General features: G+C 36.7%; 1 protein-coding gene across 1 annotated transcript in view; it reads left to right on the top strand.

Annotated features, from left to right (window-relative positions):
* The window catches only part of CLSTN2 (calsyntenin 2), a 707966-nt gene that overhangs the window by 58913 nt on the left and 627677 nt on the right, over window positions 1-21376 (top strand). The window lies entirely within an intron of this gene.

The raw sequence follows: 21376 nt of genomic DNA, 5'->3' as shown, positions 1-21376 counted from the left end.
AATAATTTAGACTTGTATAGTCTTACAAAGAGGACTGAGAGGTTTAACTATACCAGTAGTGTCATCCTGGATGGTAACACTGATGTGGATGAATATTGCTGAAAGAACAACAACATGAAGACCATTTTATTCTGAATTTACACCCCAAGGAATGTTCAAAAGTTTGTTTTTCTTTGCTCCGTTTTACAACTCCTACACAAAAAAATGACTTCATAGGAAGGTCATATCAGCAACATAAATGATACAGGTAATGAGTATTCTTTTCCACATTCACAGTTGACAACACACTCCTGTAGGCAGCAACTGAATTTAATAAAACGTTGGAAAACATTTTTTTCCTGAAGCAATGATTGGAAGATGACTGATTATAGTTGATGAAGACGGCAGATAATCAGAACATCACAGCCACAATAAGTACTTGAAATATGAGTATTATGGGAAGTATTATCGCTATAGATACTTTAGCTATAGCAGTTTTCTATTCATCCAAAGCAGAGAGCTTCATACAGAGTTGGGTGCAAGTCTGTTTTTTTTGCATAGAATTCACATTTATGTTCTGTGCATATGTGCCAAACATGTTCCTGACAGTACATCCTTATATATCCCATCAGTAACACACTGATCTAGTGCCAAATGTCACTAGGAAGGATCAAATTGTTACCATTACCGTTACTCGTAGGGCAATCTAAGTCTAAAAATGTCTTAATATGTAAATAACACAAAGTTAGCACAATCAATGCTGCCAACATTAAACAGACACAAAGCACAGGTAAATATGTTTTATTAACTACATTCCAAACAATCCAGTGTTTTGTATCTGATTCTTAGAAAGAATTACAGTTCCCAAAGCGGCTATATAATTTATTCTGTTTAACCCTAGTTGCCTACTCTCCAGAAATGTCCAGAGACTCGCATATTTCTGGGAGTTCTCCCGGACTCCCAGGAGAGCAGTGCAACCTCCCACATACTAACCACTTCCTTAGTGAAGTGGATGGGGACGAGATAAGTGACATGATTTACAAGAATTGCACCACCCTGGCCCTAACTATACAGAAGCAGAAACCATGTGCAGAATCGTAATGTCATTCTAAACAAGGAAAAGTTTAATCGCATCTGCCGCTCCCTCCTCCGATAGCTTTCATACTCCTTATAGACCATTCTGGCATCAACTGCATACTTTAGTTAGTTTGCCTCCGGGAGATCTTAGAGAGGGGGGTGTGGTGGTAGGGTAGAATGGGGCGAGGCACCGTGAATCGTGTAATTTGGGCCCTGCTCCTGTGACGGAATCGTCATTTTGACTCGGAGTGGGGCCAAAATGACAGGATTCACCACAAATCACGTCATTTTGGCTAATAATTTGCAGGACGCGGGAGACTGGCTGCTCTCCTGTGAGTCTGGGAGACCTACCCGGAATTCAGGAGTCTCCTGGACATTCCGGTAGAGTGGGCGAGCATGATCAACTGGCTCTCACCAGCATGTAATCACCATGTACGGCTGTCTCTTGGAGTGTAGTCACATGATCCCTGTCTATTTGTGCATAGTGTCATCTCAACAAAGTGATGCGTAAGGATTACAAGCAGAATTTAGCATTGTAGGGAGAAAACTTGACATAGATCAGTCTACAGGACAATCGTATACATCCTCACAAAGTGTGTCTATCCAGGCAATGTTTCTCTTAGCAAGCTAGACATAATATAGAAGGCAAATAACTTGGCTCCTATATAAAAATAGATGAATATAATTTATGCTAGTGAACCTGTTATATATTGTTAGTGAAATCAGTGTACTATACAGTAGCTGGCACACATTTCAGTACACCTACTCTTAAATATACAGATAGGGTACAAAAAGTGTTGTCAAATGTTGAGTTATCATTGACTTCAATGTGCAGGAAATAGATCTTTGTTGTTTTATGTGGACACATTCATTTGGTTCATAGAGGAGTATTGTATAATTAGAAGGTTAATATGGTCTGTGTTTGTATGAGCATTGTACGTCTTTCCTCTTGTAAAGGTCTCCATCTCTTTCATTGCTTCCATTCACCCTTCCTTTTATGTGAAATCATTTACTGCTCATTCCATTTTATTTGCATGGGAGGAAATCACTGGGTCCAATAACTTAAATCCTCCTAACGAAAAATGAGAGCCTAGAGATATCAATTGTGTTGGTTCGGAAATGTAATGTGATTTTTATAGCTCTTAAAAGTAATGAATGGATTAGGCTTAAGGGTATCTTTAAGGAAAAATAACAAAATGTATATATTAGGAAATCCATCAAGGTCTCTGTTTTAACAGATCCATTCAGAAATATTGAAAGTGGTAGCAATACCAGACTAATATACAAAAAATAATACATTTTGATGTAGTCTATTTTATTTTTGCTATAAATGTGAAAAAATGCTCTATAATGCACAGGTAATTGTAACAGCTGAATATTTGTTAAATATAACATCATTTTCATACTTTTTTTTTTATTTTTTGACAGTGAGGCATTATTAACTAACATTGCATTAAGTGCAAAATAAGCGATAAACCATATCAACCAATCAGATTCTTGCTTCATTGTCTGACTTGCATTACACATGTTTAAAGGTAATTTCTGATTGGTTGCTGGGTGCAGTGCACATGCTGTACATAAATACAATGGGCCTGAGTCATTAAGAAAAGTGAGGTAAACAAAAGGAGTAAATATGCTCCTGGACCAACCATGTTACAATTCAAGCGGTGTAAATTAGTTTATTCTGCTGGCTGCTTTCTCATATAACTCACAAATACTTGATAGCTTTATTTTTACAATGAATTTTAAAGTTGATCTGACATGTATCCCAACTATAAATCTGTCCCTACATTTTGAATTTACCTCCCCCTCTAATGCAACATGGTTTTGCCCAAGTGCAAAGTTACTCCTTATTTTTTCTTTGCTCTGCTTAAAGATTCAGGCCCAATGTCAGTAAATGAGCTCTTTAAGATCTTAATATCTTAATAAAACCTTTAGTAGAAAATTAACACCTGCTCTCTATTCACGCCTGAAAATCACTGTTTAGCCATAAGCATCCATTAAACGTTATTGAAGGATGTCTCACCAGTGATTTTCCGCCAGTGATTTAGTCCAGTGGTTAAAACGCAACTGGAAATTGCAGCTCTATTGAAGTAATCGGCAACTGAGGATTTCCTGGCACACAGAGTACATTCACAGATGTTGAGCAGCAAATTGTAGCTGTTTTTTTTTTTTTTTTTCTGTGCATGTCAAACCTCAAAATCGACAGAAAAAAATGCTCAGTATTTAAAACAAAGATTTTCAGCAGGGGAAAATGATTGCAGAAGAATTGCTGACAAAGCGCTTGTGAAAATAAACTCTGTAATTTTCCTCTCTGGAAAAACTCAACTGAAACTCTCCCCCCCCCCCCCCACGTGTCACTGTCCTGAGGAGCTTGTTTTATGTTCCGAAGACTATTTAAACTCAGGCGTGGATATTGAATTTTACCGATATATAAGAATTTTAGTGGGTGGTCATTCATAAGAAATGTATATGGAGTGAGAGACAATGGTTTCAGCACCACAATGGGTCAAAGTTAAGTTAATACCATCACCGCCACTGAGCAGTGATATAAGTGTAGAAAGATAATATTTGCCAATAAAATAAGTGTTTTAATCTGACCTCTGTGTACACCAACCAAGGGCAAATGTAGGATTTTACAGCAAAACATATAAGTCTGACTCTTGGGGCTAGATTTACTAAGCTGCGGGTTTGAAAAAGTGGGGATGTTGCCTATAGCAACCAATCAGATTCTAGCTTTCATTTATTTAGTACCTTGTACAAAATGACAGCTAGAATCTGATTGGTTGCTATTGGCAACATCCCCAATTTTTCAAACCCGCAGCTTAGTAAAACTAGCCCTTGGAGTCAAATCCATTTAACTATAGATAAGAAGAACTTTAAAAAACAATAAAATAAACAAGTTTGGTTTCTTACTCGCATAAGTGCTCATGTTAAGTTGAATACAAATTGCCTTCTTGGGGCATAATATGCTTTTTTGCATCTGTGCAAATGCACAAAGCAGTAGTACCGAAACTTGGCTTGTGCGGATGCTCAGATGGAAATAAGCGTATTACGCACCAAGAGCGCAATTTATCATGAGCCCCATAGTGTATGAAACAAGCGTCGGTACATTACTGGAAGCGATAGAACCAAAGACGGTCTTACAGTAAGAGGGGCTTGGAGTAAAACTTATCCACATGTACAAAATAGTAAGACAATTCAGAACTGCCTGAGAAACACAGATTAGTCAGTTGTGTATATAAATATAATGAGATACTAAATAAAAAAGAGTGATGAATAAAGTAAGCTGTACATTAATGTGAACCCCTATATTATTTTAAACCCCTTTACATAAATGACCATGTTACTAAATAAACACTGCTCTACAAAATGTAATATTCATCTCCCATCATATCTAATATAAAAGGTAATTTATTTTGTACTTTTCTTTTTTTATATATTAAAAACACACCAGAGGACTAGGTCCAAACATAAGTAAAAATAAAACACTACAATCAAAAAACTCGGTGGTGGCCATTTTGTTGTGGTCAATGTCCATTAAAACATAAACAGATGGTCTTGAAAATGATTCTTAAGGGTATACTTACTAAACTGCAGGTTTGAAAAAGTGGAGATGTTGCCTATAGCAACCAATCAGATTCTAGTTATCACTTATTTAGTACATTCTATAAAATGACAGCTAGAATCTGATTGGTTGCTATAGGCAACATCTCCACTTTTTCAAACCTGCAGTGTAGAAAATATACAATATATATATGAGCTAACAAGCCAGCACAAGATTTAACTACTTGAATGCACTTGTCAAATGGTCAAGTAGAATTAAGAACTACAGGCCTGAGTCATAAAGGAGCATATTCCAAGAATGGGCGCGTATCGTAAGCACAATATACACTACGCATGCTCAGAACCGGACGGTACGTAATAGACTCTAGTCTCTGTCTGTGAGTGTATGTTAGGGAATTTAGACTGTAAGCCCCAATGGGGCATGGACTGACATGAATGAGTTCTCTGTACAGCGCTGCGGAATTAGTGGCGCTATATAAATAAATGATGATGATGATGATAGTGACGTCTTTTTTCCCACTCGGCATAGATGTCCCATTTTTGTCTCTTTAACGAAATGTCTCTAACTAAAAACTTTGACCAACTATACAGTTCCTCCTATTCTGTATATTGGATGCAATTGTCACTATCTATTTTTAGTCTCTGGACATTTCACATTGATGAGGATTAACATATTTTTGCATAATAAAGTGCTCCATTCCGTAAGGCTAAACAGAACACTTGTGGGGGTTAACAATTCCCCCAAACGCACCGATGTGCCATATCCTTGTAAATACCCCAGCAGCTACTAACAACAAGCAAGCTGGCATCCCTGCCACTCTCCTTCACCTCTCCTAAAAGTGCTTATATAAACAGCCTGCTCCCAAAGGACACGACACATCAACTGATAGCTCAGCAAGGATTTTACTTACACAATTTTACAATATACATCCTATAGTATATTCTAATGAGAAAAACCTACACAGAGCTAGTTGTATGGTATCTTAGAACAATTCTATTCACTGAGATAGTTTGTTATAACACTATATGAAAGGAAATGTAAAGGGAGTGATTGCAATTAGTTTATATCAGGAGGAACATGATGTATAAATCCAGCTATTTAAATAAGATCCTTATTTCAAAATGATGTATTTGCATTTATCTCTGTGTTTTAGAATCATCATGAATCAGAGAAGACAAATGCAGAAAGTCTCCGAGTTTTGCACAGCGGCAGTATATATAATGCTAGCTATAAAGTCATACACTTTGATTTGTTCCTGTAGGAAAGGTTATTACTGCTCATAGATCTATCCTTCTCTAATGTGAACACACTCCCTTGAGGTGAATTGATACAATGTGAGCATTTGGTGCAGCCTGGTTGTTTAAGAGAATTGTCATTGATTTGTAAGGTCTAACTCTAGAGCACAGGACAAAGCTCTTGTGTTATAAAAGGACATATTTCAAGACCATGCTGCTGATAGCAGGGGCTGACAAGCTCTGTCATTGCTTTACAAAAAGAAAAAGAAAAAAATGAAAGAAAACATGGATCGTTGTGAGATTCTAAAGCTTGTGATCTTTCAAAGTCTCTCACACGTTAATAAATTATATCACACATTTCTCCCAGTGTCTTCTCTTTGTTATCTACTATGTAGAGTGGAATCTGGAAACGTTTTCTGCAAATGTTTGTTCGCCTCAGTCTGCCATGAAATTTTACGTTTTTCGCAGAGGAAATTTGGCCACACCGCACAGCAAAATAGTAACTTACCGATAATGATGCCTACGCATTCAATAGGATAACTAGGCAGCAGACTAGGGCCTTAGACTTGTGGATGGGAGGGGGATTCTAATTGTTTGGGATACTCAGAATTTACAAAATTTTGATAGGTATAAACTGAATTTCATTTTAAAATATAAGAGAATAGTTGTTTTCCAAAGTAAAAAGATAGCATGAAATAAAAATTGGAGGTTCTGATTTAATGAAATGAGTGACAAAGGTTGCTGTGACCCCCCCAACAATGATTGGGGGGGGGGTGAAGGAAGTTGTATTCTAAATTGAGAACGAGTTTGTTTTTACCGACTGCATATTAGCCTGGTGTAGACGGTGATGGGGCACTATGAGCGTTTTATCCTAGGGTGACACGAACACTTAATCCGGCCTTGCAGAAGAGAATGGAATTCTTCAGAGTGGGGAAACAATAGATCCTATCACTGGAACTTCTTCTGCAGCTCTGTAAAATGGCCCAGTTTAGCTGCAAAACTTGGTTCATTTAAAATTAGCGATTTTGCTCATATTTGGGCCCATTAAGAGTTGGACACATATATGCTCAGAATGTGTGTAGGGAACTGACACACATAAAGAATTTCAGGCGATGTATCTCTTGAGGGTGATAGAGGGCTGGTACAATGTCATCTAATGATGGTGACTATTAGTAGCACTTTCTACCTGCTTCTGATTGGCTGATTACATTCGAACACTTCCAGCTGATTTTATTAATTAGCGCTGCAGCTATGTCATATAAAGTCATTGCCATCTCTGTGCATTACTTAATTAACAATTCCATTTGTACTACATGAATATATATTACCATTTCATTTTTAAAGGGGGTAGTTGAGAAGTTTGTGATTTGATTTGTATGTGTATTTGTGTTTGCATGTAATTCTATTTAATATGGAACCTGTGACATTTATTAATAAGTCAATACACTATTCTCTTTTATGAATATGACAATTCATTCAAATGCAGAGTATCCAATAAGTATTATATAAGAATTCTGCATAAGCCAGTATGCTTTTGTTGTGTAATGATAATGTTGCATGGTATTTAAGGTGCATTGCCACCTAGCATCTGTAGCCGGTACTGCAGGGTATTATCACACTTCCACATTGGAGAAAGAAGTAGCAGTTAAGCTTGACAAGGTTCTTTGGCACAACATTTACAAAATATTCATTTACATTCAATTAATTCTAATATCCAAGAAGTCTGTTAAAAACTGACCTAAAGATGGTACTGGACTCCTTGAATAAATGTTATAGTTCTGTTCAATGGCAGATTATCATGAGCCCTGTAATCAAAACATGCCCCCTCCACTTCCTGTATCAAACCTTCAATATTTTAGTTTATTATTAGTAGAGCTTCAAAATAAAGTGATAGAATTACATTTAGCATATAGAGCGAGAGAGGTGTCACCGTACAGTTGTCCTTGCACACACAATAATGGATGCCCGAGGCCCCTGGGCTGTAGCCCAGTTAGACCTTGGGTTAATCCGGCTCTAGTTGAATAGTGTCTGGACTGTTATTAAATGTGGAAGTCACATGTTCCACATAAAGTGTTATTACATACATACAAACACAAAAGCAATACAAATTAAGTTAAACATTGGTTATTTTCCCCATTAGAAATCAAATAGCATTTTTCTTTACAGCAGTAGTTCAAATGGAAATGTGAATTGAGTAATTTATATAGACAAAATCACTTTAAATAATATAGTCGCTGCACTAATTATTTAAAATTATAGGGATCAGTATATATAATAAGCCAATCAGAAGCAGCTATATAGTGCTGTTGATAGTCATCATCAGGGCAGTTGCATCAGGCTACCAGTACCATTAAGAGATGCGGCTCCTTACAGGTGTATCTCTATCCAGATCTATGAGCTGTAAGTACATGAACATGCTCTTACTGTACTCGGACGACACTTGCCCACCTATTCTACCTCTCCAAGAGTAAAGAGATGTAGTTATAAGAGGCACCAAAATCAGGAGACGGACATTTCCATACTTTTGTGTGTACATGCACCATATGGAAATTTGTACGTAACTATAAAACAAAAAGATGCACGTCCAACTCTGCATGAGCCCCGACGTCTATATTTTACTTTTATTATAGATTCCCCTTAAGGCTCATCAAAACACAGCTGTCGTGTCATTATCACATGGCGTAATACACATATTCCAATGTAAAGCCATATGTCAGGATTATGCAGTGCTGTCTGCTGTCTGCTTGGTTTATTGCTAGACTAGAAGTATTGCTTTAGATGCTTTTCAATGATGTTTTGGAGTTTTTATGTATAGTCTTGCCTTTTAAATAAAACATGTCTCAGTGTCATAATAAGAAGTAAACAGATTATACCTCATTTTCTGCAATGAAAAACATATAACATGACAAAATAATCAGCAAAGCTGATGAAATGGTATTTGCATGGTTACACTTTTTGCTGCGATTCTTCACACTGAATGAAACTTGTACTAGATTTGCACATTTTGATCCTGAGCTGTCTATGTGAGTAAAGAAAGATCAGGATATTTCCCATATCCTTGTGCAGAATATCAAAGGAGACGTAATCTTCTCTCTGCATTTATAAAACCTGTTCTCTCTTGGTCTAGGGCTAATCCCTTAATCTGTAGAATGGACGTTAAAAGAGAAAAACTGGGTAAATAAAACCTATCTTGAATACACAAGCTGACTTTTGGTAAATAAAAAAATGATAACAGTTGGCTTCTGTGAGTGTGGTGCTTTTCAGTGTACCCACTGCCTCTATTTACAGTGCTTTAGTTAATCCCATGGACCAGCATCTGTGCTCAGCAACTTCAAATATAAAGAAAGTAGTGACAATTGCCTTGAATTGATTATACATATAGCATATTTTGATGTCCGTGTAATTTAAAACCCTTTTAATACTGGATATCTGAGCAGAAACACATTATAGACAGGTTTGGTGTAGGCCAAAATCAGCACAGCAGGAGGAGACAACAGTGATGTTTATTCAGAATTATGTATTATAAAATGAGTATTTAATGCTTGTTCAGTGTCAAAGGTTTATATTGAGAATTACATTAAGTTTATGCAAAGAGTCAATATTTGCAGTGTTGACCCTTCTTTTTGAAGACCTCTGCAGTTCGCCCTGGCAACCAGGGCCACATACTGACTGATGGCCTCACATTCTTGCCTAATCAATGCTTGGAGCTTGTCAGAATTTGTGGGTTTTTGTTTGTACACCCGCCTCTTGAGGATTGACCACAAGTTCTCAATGGGATTAAGGTCTGGGGAGTTTACTGGCCATGGACCCAAAATTTTGATGTTTTGATCCCCAAGCCACTTAGTTATTACTTTTGCCTTATAGCAAGGTGCTCCATCATGCTGGAAAACACATTGTCACCAAACTGTTCTTGGATGGTTGGGAGAAATCGCTCTTGGAGGATGTTTTGGTACCATTCTTTATTCATGGCTGTGTTCTTACGCAAAATTGTGAGTGAGCCCACTCCCTCGGCTAAGAAGCAACCCCATACATGAATGGTCTCAGGATGCTTTACTGTTGGCATGACACAGGACTGATGGTAGCACTCACCTTCTCCAGATAAGCATTTTTCCAGATGCCCCAAACAATCTGAAAGATGATTCATCAGAGAAAATTACTTTACCCCAGTCCTCAGCAGTCCAATCCCTGTACCTTTTGCAGAATATCGGTCTATCCCTGATGTTTTTCCTGGAGAGAAGTGGCTTCTTTGCTGGCCTTCTTGACACCAGGCCATCCTCCAAAAGCGTTCACCTCACTATGCTGGTCTCAGGATGCTTTACTGTTGGCATAACACAGGACTGATGATAGCGGTAACCTTTCCTTCTCCAGACAAGTGTTTTTACAGATTCCCCAAACAATCTAAAAGGGGATTTATCAGAGAAAATGACTTTACCCCAGTTCTCAGTCGGTCCCTGATGTCTTTCCTGCAGAGAAGTGGCTTCTTTGCTGGCCTTCTTGACACCAGGCCATCCTCCAAAGGTGTTCGCCTCACTGTGCGTGCAGATGCACTCACACCTGCCTGCTGCCAATCGTAAGCAAGCGCTGCACTGGTGGTACCCCGATCCCGCAGCTGAATCAAATTTAGGAGACGGTCCTGGTGCTTGGTGAATGTTCTTGGGTGCCCTAAAGTCTTCTTCACAACTATTGAACCTCTCTCCTTGAAGTTCTTGATGATACCGTAAATGGTTGATTTAGGTGCAATCTTACTAGCAGCAATATCCTTGCCTGTGAAGCCCTTTTTGTGCAACGCAATGATGACTGCACGTATTTCCTTGCCGGTATCCATGGTAAACAGAGGAAGAACAATGATTTCAAGCACCACCCTTGTTTTAAAACTTCCAGTCTGTTTCTCTAACTCAATCAGCATGGCAGAGTGATCTCCATCCTTGTGCTCGTCAACACTCTCACCTGCAGCAACAATATCTGCAAGTTACATTTCTAGTCATGCAGCCTTATAAGGTTTGATTTATGATCTCTCATACTTTATGCTTGCCTGCATCTCCTTTCCAAGAGGACATGTCTAACTGTAACACAAAGGGATTCCCAATATGATCCCTTATGGAATGTACCATGGAAGAATAGATTACTTATCTGCTGTGAGATTCACTGTGTCTCTCCTACCACACTTACTGGGACGGAGAAACTCTCCTTAACAATAGGTATGTAATTGTATAATGCTTTTTTACTTACCTTTTTGTGTCATCCGCTTATGTTTATTATATGTCCCTTTGAAACCATTTTATCTAACAATGCTTCTCAGAAGTACCGCACACAAGCCAGATTTGAAAATTGCCTTTCTTTGCCCATGCAAGCCTGTGATTAGCGACTATAATGATTTACTCATATGTGCTCTCAAAAACTTCACTAAAGCCTGGTCTATGCACAGTCACCAAGGGCCAACACCTGGGGGTAAATGTGTTAATCTGCGAGTTCTGCAACTCACCGATAATCAGTGACTTTGACACCTAAATTTAAAACTGCAATGTCTTTAAAGGGCAAGTTTTGTACTTAAAGACATAGCCGTTTTAAATTTAGCTGTCAAATCGCCGAATATCGGCGATTTGCAGAACTCGCAGATTAATACATTTACCCCCTGGACTCTAAAGGCACTGTGACATTTTCCCAGATTAAACAATTATTTAAGCAGTTCTTTTCCTGTGTTTCAGACTTTTATGATTTTACATCCAGTTGTAGTATGAGTCATAGTTATAGTGGTGTAAAAGATTTAAATATTGTACTCTCGAGGGTTAGCCAACTATTAAATGTGGTGCTGTTAGTGTTCTAAGAGTGGAGGTGTTGGTGGTTAATGTGTATGGAGTGCTTTGCTACCCTGCAGGGAAAGTAACTGGTAAAGCAACTTATATTAACCCCTTCAACTCCATTCAATTCCATTATGGTTTGTGAATGTTAAGCAGTATTTCACACTAATAACATAATTAGTAATTAATCCCACAAATAGTGTACAATATTAATAGTCAGAATGCTACTGTTTGTTTTATTAAGTAAGCAGATGTTGATTAAGCCTAAACACCAATTGATGAAGGTTGATACAATTGTATTAAAGGAGATCGTTATACCAAAATGTTACACTTCTACAGCAAAAATAATACGCTTACATTCGTTATTAAAAAGTTTCCAAACAGCACCCAATACACGTATTCCTGTTAACGTTTTATTACACCAGCTGTTAACAGTCTATGATTTGGACAACCACATGCAAGTAATACTCATTTCCGTGACCTGAACATGCTGCTCATATTTTTGATTAGCACTTACAATTGACAACTGCGGCCAAACGATGAAGAGTGTTATTGCAAGTGTTTATGAAAAACCTGCAGATTTGACTGATGAGCAAAGATTGCTGTATCACAAACTTCAATGCTGAGCTGTAATGCATGATTCTCCAACGCTTGTCGTGAATAAGGGATGAAAACAGCAATCAATGTTGCTACTTCTAATGATTACAAATTACAATTGTAGCAAATTGTGGCACAAATTAAAACAATCTAGGTGTCATCTGCATAACAATGCCAACATGTTCAAATGGATGTCTAGTTTGAACATTGCTTTACTGGCAATTTAAAATGCATTCAATGGCTGCATTTGTTACTATGCAGTCTGCAGCTTGCATCTTATCAGCAGAGATGAAAGTCGGGCAGAGGATGAAAGAGCCAATGGGGGTCTATTAAAGGTTTAGTTGCAGAAATAGTGTTAAAATATAAACCACCAGTTTTCCAAACCGAAAAAAAAAAATTGTCGAACCTTACAATATCACTGATATTCTCAGTGTTAAGTATAGAGGAGGATGGGAGCTTTACAAGCTCAATTTAGTGCTGGAAAGCATGTACTTTTCCCATTTATTTGAATGGCATATTCATATTACGGGTGTTTGCAGCATGTGCACTACATGCAGATAAACCAATAAAATGAATGGGCCCATTGAAATTACTACATAATAAATACATAAAGAATGTACAGCATGCCCTCCCAAATCCTCAGTGGTAGACAACCTAAGCTGGTTTCTACTAAAAGAGGGAGGCTGTGAGGATACCACCCTTAGCTGGGATGGCAGTTGCCCTCAGTGGGATTCAGTTCACTCGGGTAGACCAGATATATCCAAAATAAGGCTTTATTACGACAGCATAACACCACAAGACATTCTAAAGATACAAGGTAAATGGTAGCATGTATCCTCCAGCAGCCTCTTGCAGTCAGCACTCCAAAATAATAATCTCAGTCTTTCAGAGTCTTATCTTCCCACAATATTACCACTACCGATTAGCTAGACAGTTACGATGTCGCCCAGCCAGGGTTACTGGCTCCCACAGACCCTTTCCTGGTAGGGTTTCCTCCAGCAGCACCACGATGCCTGGCCCATAGTACTTTTCGCTGATGGCTTGTACACCAGGATCCTACAAGCTAGAATAGCTCTATTGGCATTCTGCTCTCCTTATATTCTTGGCTGTTTTCACATGGAGTAGGGTCAAATTTCTCAATCTTCCCCCTTTCTGTAGGGGTTTATCAGTGGATACTTCAACTGTTAGACATACCGTCTCTGTTACCTTGATTATACAATGGAATGGCTTGACTTAGTTAGCTATTTGGCTGAAGACACTAAATAAGGGGTTACAATATAACATCAAGGAATGACACTTCACGGAATGACACTCCACGCTTGCGTGAAACACCAAGACATTTGACACATAGGGGTAAATGTATTAACGACCGATTTCTGCAAATCGCCGGAAATCGGCGACTTTGCAGATAAAATTTAATGCGGCGATGGCTTGTAAAGACAAGTTTGCCTTTACAAGCCATCGCCCCTTTAAATTTTCACTGCAAAGCTGCTGATTTCCGTCGACTTGCAGAAATCGGACGTTCATACATTTATTTACCCTATGGTATCTACAACATTACACAATCTGAGTCTGTGATACATTTTGATACAATAACATTTATATTGATACATGTTAACACCTTTCCCAATACTATTTCAGCCAGTATATTACTGTGGAGGCACGTTGCATATCATCTAGAAGTTCTAACCTAATTACCTCTCGGATTACCTGTTGATCTAGCTAATGAACTTGGCCTGCCAGTAAGTTAGCTAAGATATCATTCTGATTACAAACCAAATCTAAGCTGCACATTATAACAATGGACATTTGAGACAAATTAGAAATTAAAAATATACATAATATCGCCATACTGTGTGAAAATAACAGGACAGCAGAAGTCATTTTGCTTGCGTTAGCTAATTACCAACACATACTATATTGCAGGTAATAGCAAGTTCAAAATGTACCTAATAACATGAAATAATACACCGATGCTCTGGTGTATATACTTAAACTGGGCCAAGGATTAAAAAGTACTTTAAACCATGAGAAACGAGTGATGAATAAAAAGTTCTCCGTACAGTAGCACCCCGGTTCTTGACAGAGGCGACATCTGTAGATTCTCTTCGCCATAGTGAAAACTAGCCTCAGGGCAAGAAAACATGTGCTGGTTCCAACTATAACAGGAATACCATGAGTATGGGGTCCCCCTGCTATAGTGAAAACTATCCCTGTACTGTGGCTCTATGGGAAAAGGGGGTTGCCCAAAAAAAAATATGCATCCTCCCATAGTCTACCAGCCCAGCACTGAAAAGCATGGGGTTGTTCACAAAATCCTGTGAAAGCTAGCATAAAAAATTGAGCGTGTGTCTATTTCTTTCTCTCTTTTTACTGGGAACCATGGGATGACAAAATTTCCATTCCAGGGGGTAAGTATATCAAATAGTGATTTTTGCAAATCATTGATATCTGGACACTTTGCATGATAAATTTAAAGCGGCAATAGCTTTAAAGGCAAGTTTTGCCTTTAAAGCAAATGCCACTTTTTATTTGCCATGCAAAGTCATCTGATATCGGAGAGTTGCAAAAATCGCTATTTGATATACTTACCCCCTGGAGTGGAAATTTTGTCATCCCATGGTTCCCAGTAAAAAGAGAGAAAGAAATAGACACACGCTCAATGTTAAAATAAACTTTAACTGAATAAAATACTCTCCAAATCCTCATTTACCAATTTAATAAATATAAAATGAAGTCTTCGGTCTTGATCCATTGCAGTTCAAATGGGAAATAAAATCTTTTTCTTTTCTTTATTGTATATCGATCCATCGTTGTCCAAATAGCACAATACTGTGCTGTCAAATGTTGGAAACTTCATTGAAATAAATGAGCCATTTATATAAATGGGGAAAGCTCTGAGATTTTTAAAACATCGCTGTTGGAATGTCAGTGTTTAGATTGTTTGAAAGTGCTATTTGCTATAAATAGCTGTTTGTTGAGGGTCGGGTCCATTGATTCCAGGGTGTTTTTAACAATTAAGGAAATTTTAGTTGATATAAAAAGGTGGGGAAAAATCGGTTTTTAGTAGGTCTCCCCATGTGTATATTTAGTTTATATGTAGGGACAATATTGTGTGTTTAGTAATAATGTGTAGAACGAGGTGTAGGTGTATGTGTCTTTCAGTGTGCCTGTAGGAACTTGTATTTTTGTGCTCAGAAGACAATAATCTTACCTTAAAACAACTTAGCTCAGTCTGGTAAGTTCATTATTTGTGTTCAGTGTCTATAGTTACCCTCTCTGTCCACCGTCCACTGTCTGCTGTCTATCAGTGAAAGCAGATTATCTTGTTATACAATCGTGTGTGCCATTCTTTTGGTCATTTGAAATGTCAGGTGATGGACAGTGTAAGAATTAAAGGTACGATAAAGAAAATATTTTTACCCAAAAAGGGTGATAGATCCATGGAATAGTCCTCCAGCAACTGTGGTGTAGAAACAAACAATAAAAGAAATCAAGGATGCATGGAACAAATATATTGCTGATGTCAAGATTAGATTTAAAATTAAAAAAAACACACAAAAAAGGGCATAACGGGTAGAACTGTCGGTTTTTTTCTGCCATCAATTTTGTGTTCAACGTGTCAGTGGCTCAATATAGGGTAAAATCATACTGTAAATTAAATATTGCTCCAGCAAATGTGCATTTCAGTGTGCTTGCACCGACCATATTCCAACATAACATATTTATGGAGTCCTACAGGTAAAAAGCGCTGAAAATATTCACCAACGTAGATCCTTTCAGCCTCTGATACTCTTTTTCTCAGACCCCTACATCCGACAGAGAATAAACCCGATTAGGTATCGGGAACAGTTTCCTATCTGTGTTTGCCTATAATATGTGCCTTCCGTTACACAGTGCCTCTTGTGTGACATCTTTCTACTTATCTGCTAACATCAACTTGAGCCATGACATCAAGGCAAGTGAAAGGAGTAATTAAATGTAGCTCGTATTTCAGGTCAATCACAATATGAAATTAAATTACAGCTTTCTTAATTAAATATCATGGAAAATGAAATCAGGTTAGAGTTTAGAGCAGCCATAGAGACAGAATTAGGTTTTGACTTGGATGCAGAAGTAGCAGATGGCAGGCCCGTGATGTAACCTGCAAACCCTGATGCTAGGACAGTCTGTTCTGGAGGAGGGGGACATCAGTGTTCCTAAAGCACAAAATTCTGGATATTAAAATTGTCAGTTCAGTCTTGTGAATTTCTCAGACAAATGACAAGTTTTACAAATATTTGGCAAGAGGAAAAGAATATACTTATGTCCCTATAGAATGAAGTAATACCAAGAAATGAAAATCATGTAGAACAATGTATGAATAGCAGAAAGGTCCATATCACCCAATATGTAATCACAACCATTGCATTTGCTTCTTCCAGAATAGTAGTATGTCCAATATACTGTCAGACCTGGATTTGTGGAAAGGCCATTAAGGCATTGACCTAAGGAGGCAGAATTTGAGGGGCATCAGATTTCCATTTCACTATCTTAATCCATTGTTTTTATGTATGCCTGATTACCAAATTTTAATAATGGGTAAAATAAATGTGTTTCTTTCATTATTGATGAGATGTGGTGTAGGTTAAGGAAATGGTAAGCAAAAGTGGTCAGCGGGGGATGTTAAAACCAAGCCTATGAACTGTACCGCCTTTGAAATTGCATTATGATTATTACTCTTCAAAGCTATTCTTAAGTTACCATAATGATTAATTCCAGTAACGTTATGTTCAGCACCTTTCTGAACGAATAAAAGATTTTCAAAATAATTAACAGTAAGGGCTCATCCACCAAGAAGTTTCTTGAGCTGCTTCCCAAACAGAATATAGAGAAAGTCTTATTAGGAAACCATTGATTGCTGCACCGCTTCTGCTGTCCACACAGAGTGCTGTACTGTGCGCAGATCGACTTGGAGGCTGCCTCAAGGAAGAGTCGCTGACATTTATTATATAGTGTGAATATTGCAATGGTCAAGAACTAGCTTTAGCTATTTAGTATTAACAAATGTTTGTATTTTCAATCTTTCGGTCTATGTGCAGCTGAGGTGAACATCAATGCAAGGAAATAAATTTGACATTTACTGTACTACATGCGCTTCTGCAGGTTGGAGTCATATGTTAAGAGCTAATATATGGCATATGCAGGCCAGGATTTGTAGAACTGCAATGACTCCACGCTATCAAATTGACACATTTTTGCATGGAGATGAAAGAAAATACATTATAACAGGGTTTCCCAAACCCAGTCCTCAGGGCTCCATAACAGTGCAGGTTTTCCATATCTCCTTGCTGGAGCACAGGTGTATTCATTACTGACTGACACATTGTAACAGATCCACAGGTGGTCCTTATAATGTCACATGTGATCCAGAAAACCTGCACTGTTAGGGAGCCCTGAGGACTGGGTTTGGGAAACCCTGCATTATAGTTTTCATCACTGAAAGGACAAGTTTACCTATTGGTTTTATACACATGGGGGTTAGATAGGCATTTCCGCAGAAAATGCATACGCATAAGACCGTGTCCAGATATTTGCGTACAGTCATCTTGTGTCCTCTTATGACTCCAGATACGGGCAGGCATAAGTAGGCTGAGTACAGTTAGAACGTTTTCACGTAATTGAAACATAATTATGCATAGACATATCCCTAGATACAAATTTTAGGAGACATATCTGAGCTGATCATTATATTAAGTCACGGACTTCTATTCACATTGCTGAATTGACATTTCCATTTGCAGGAAAGAAGATCCCGTTTATTTGTTAAAGGGGAAAATAACAGATGAGTAGGTGTTTGTATTTAATTACATTTTGTAGAGAAAATGTGACTTACACATTTATTAATAACTGTCAAGGCCCCTCTCTCTCTAGTGTATATAACAGTGCATTATTATATTGTGGGCAAATAATGTAAAGCGACTGTAGCATTCATTACTAACACTGTCAAACCACATCTCTACCCATTCCGAGGACAATGGCAGGTGGGGGGAGTATGACTGGGTGCTACACCTGTCCAACTGTAATGCAGGTGTCCTAATTTGAGCTCAGGGTTGACAGAAACCTCCCATGCAAAAGCAGTCTGAGGAATAAAAATGTTAGAGACCTGAGCAACTGTAAACTGGTAGCACTGTTCATGGGGCAGGAGTTGATTTACCCTGACCTGTTAAAGCTCAGCCCCTGATTTGCCCTGTACGTGATCCATCTGCTTGAGCCATGTCCAATTTCCAACAAGCCTCACAGTTTTTTGGGGTCCAGAGATGAGCTAAATTGGGAATATTGGGAGATATGTTTTTTACTTTCTCAATTGCAAAGCGATTTGGGCATATAAACAAACCTAGAAGGTAGCAAGGCCAAGCAACAGGAAGAAGCTATATATGTATATAGCCTGAAACTTTAGGGTATAAATCTGTATCCCACATCTGTATATTACTTGACAGCATCTGTTGATCCACCGGTTTGGGCAAGCTCAGCAATTTCTATACTACAATTATACTTGCCTATTGCACCACTAGTCTCTCCCTCCTCAGAGGTACAGCCCGCCTATGGAGATCTGGGGCCTGATTCATTAAGGATCTTAAATGAAGAGGGTTCTTATTTCATTCTCCTGGACAAAACCATGTTACAATGCAAGGGGTGCAAATGAGTGTTCTGTTTTGCATATAAGTTAAATACTGACGGTTTTCATGTAGCACACAAATACTTGATAGCTTATTTGTACACTGAAATTTAAAGTTGATATGTGTGTCATAGCTGCCAAGTATCCCTAATTTCTAAGGACAATCAGGTGTTTAAAAACTTGTCTCTGTAAATGTTGCCTTTTTTTGTATTAACCATATGCACAGTAGACTATCTTTTATTAAGTCCATTGGATGCAATTCTCACTATTGTTTTAACTTTGCTGCACTTTTTAAGTCCATATTTGTTGTATCCGGATATTTACAATGCAAAAAAGTTTTATAGTCAAGCATGCAATGAAGGGATTATAGAGTATGGACGTCAACCTAGACATTTCCGTGAGTCTATGACAATTGGATGAATTGTCTCAGCCCAGTTACTTTACTTGTTATTTGTTGGCATATTGAACCATAGGACCTTTGATAGACAATGCAATGCTTCTGACCGTCTGGCACTACTGTGGTGTGAATGACTTGCCAAGAAAAGGAAGAATAAAAGGTAATTGAGCATCATGGGAAATGTAGTAGAGCAAATAATGGAAAGCCAAAGGTTGCACGTGTTTCTTCTTTATTGTCTCAGTCCTTTAAAATTATGTTTTAAGTCCCCTGAGTACATGACAATGCAATGAAGACCTAGGCTTTGCACTGCTTAGAGAGGTCTTAGATTGGATTACTATTTATATGAGAATTCTATAAAACCACTAATAAATAGAAACTGCTGACATCTGCTCAAGGGATTAGGCAAATTCTATTTCAATTATCATTTCTGATGGCACTAGCAAAACAAGGTTCTCTGACCTTCCTAACAATGGAAATGACAATAATAATGTGCTATACTACATTATTTTGATTTTTATAACTTGCCTGATATGTCAATCAGTGTGCTGCGATTATTTTTAAAATGAAGTAAACATGATAACTAAGTATTATTGATGTAGAAATCATTTCTATAAAATATGTACTACTCTTTGTAATTCCGGTTGATAATAACGTAGGTAAACATAGATGAACTGTCAAGAAAGTGAAACAACCATTATAGTAGTATTTTCCTATAATCAAAGTTATTGGGAGACAAGCAAGGAAATAGGTTAACGAGAATAGAGGAAAGTATAAGTGAAACACTGTTCTTATTTTTGCATGTACTAATGAATATGCTATTTTTGAACAATGAGTATACACAGCGTGTATATTGGCGTTATTAAAGTTATTTTTATTGTTTACCAATAATCATTGTCTATGCAATTTGTGTGGTTCAAACTCACAAAGCGATTTATTAGCAAGAGCAAAAGAATAACAATTAAATAAATAAGTACAGACAATACATACGCCGTGCTCAGCTGGATCCAGCTTACAGTCATTCAATCCTGAAGTCTGTGGTCAGAGACTGTAAGCTGATTCCAGATATATATATATATATATATATATATATATATATATATATATATATATATAAATATAAATCTAAAAATATATATATATATATATATATATATATAAAAATATAAATCTAAACATATATAAATATATATATATATATATATATATATATATATATATATATATATATATATATATATAAATATAAATATATATATTTATAAATATATATATTTATATATATATATATTTATATATATATATATATATATTTATATTTATATTTATATATATATATATTTATATATATATATATATATTTATATATATATATATATATATATATATATATATATATATATATATATATATATATATTTATATTTATATATATATATATATATATATATATATATATATATATTTATATTTATATATATATTTATATTTATATATATATATATATATATATATATATATATATATGTGTTTAAATTTATATATATATATATATATATATATATTTAGATTTATATTTATATATATATATATATATATATATATATTTATATATATATATATATATATATATATATATATGTTTTTATATATATATATATATATATATATATATATAGTAGTTCATAGATCACTTCAAATGCCACTCTCCAAGGGTGGGGGTCAGCTCTCCAATCAGATGCACACTAATCTTCCCACCGAAAGCTAGTTCAAACTGGTCTATTTACATTATATACACAAGACCATTCTGATCACTAATTCCCTATATTTCAAAACTAGCATACATAATGTGCGATCTCATAGCTGATGGAACCGGATCACTAAGGATAAATAGGGGATTAGAATGACACCAAACATGATATGTTTCCTGTAACCGGAACCTTAGATCTCACTAAAGTGCATATAACATTATAATATTTAACTATAAACTCAATAACATCTGTTTATAAACGACTGTGGGTTGGAACTATTATAAAATGAACTATGTAAAGTGAATGTGTAAGTGTATGC

This window comes from Mixophyes fleayi, chromosome 3 (genome assembly GCF_038048845.1).
Source record: "Mixophyes fleayi isolate aMixFle1 chromosome 3, aMixFle1.hap1, whole genome shotgun sequence".
In the NCBI taxonomy this organism is placed as follows: Eukaryota; Metazoa; Chordata; class Amphibia; order Anura; family Limnodynastidae; genus Mixophyes; species Mixophyes fleayi.
The sequence above is the reverse complement of the archived record's forward strand: the minus strand, read 5'-3'. Positions and strand labels throughout refer to the sequence as shown.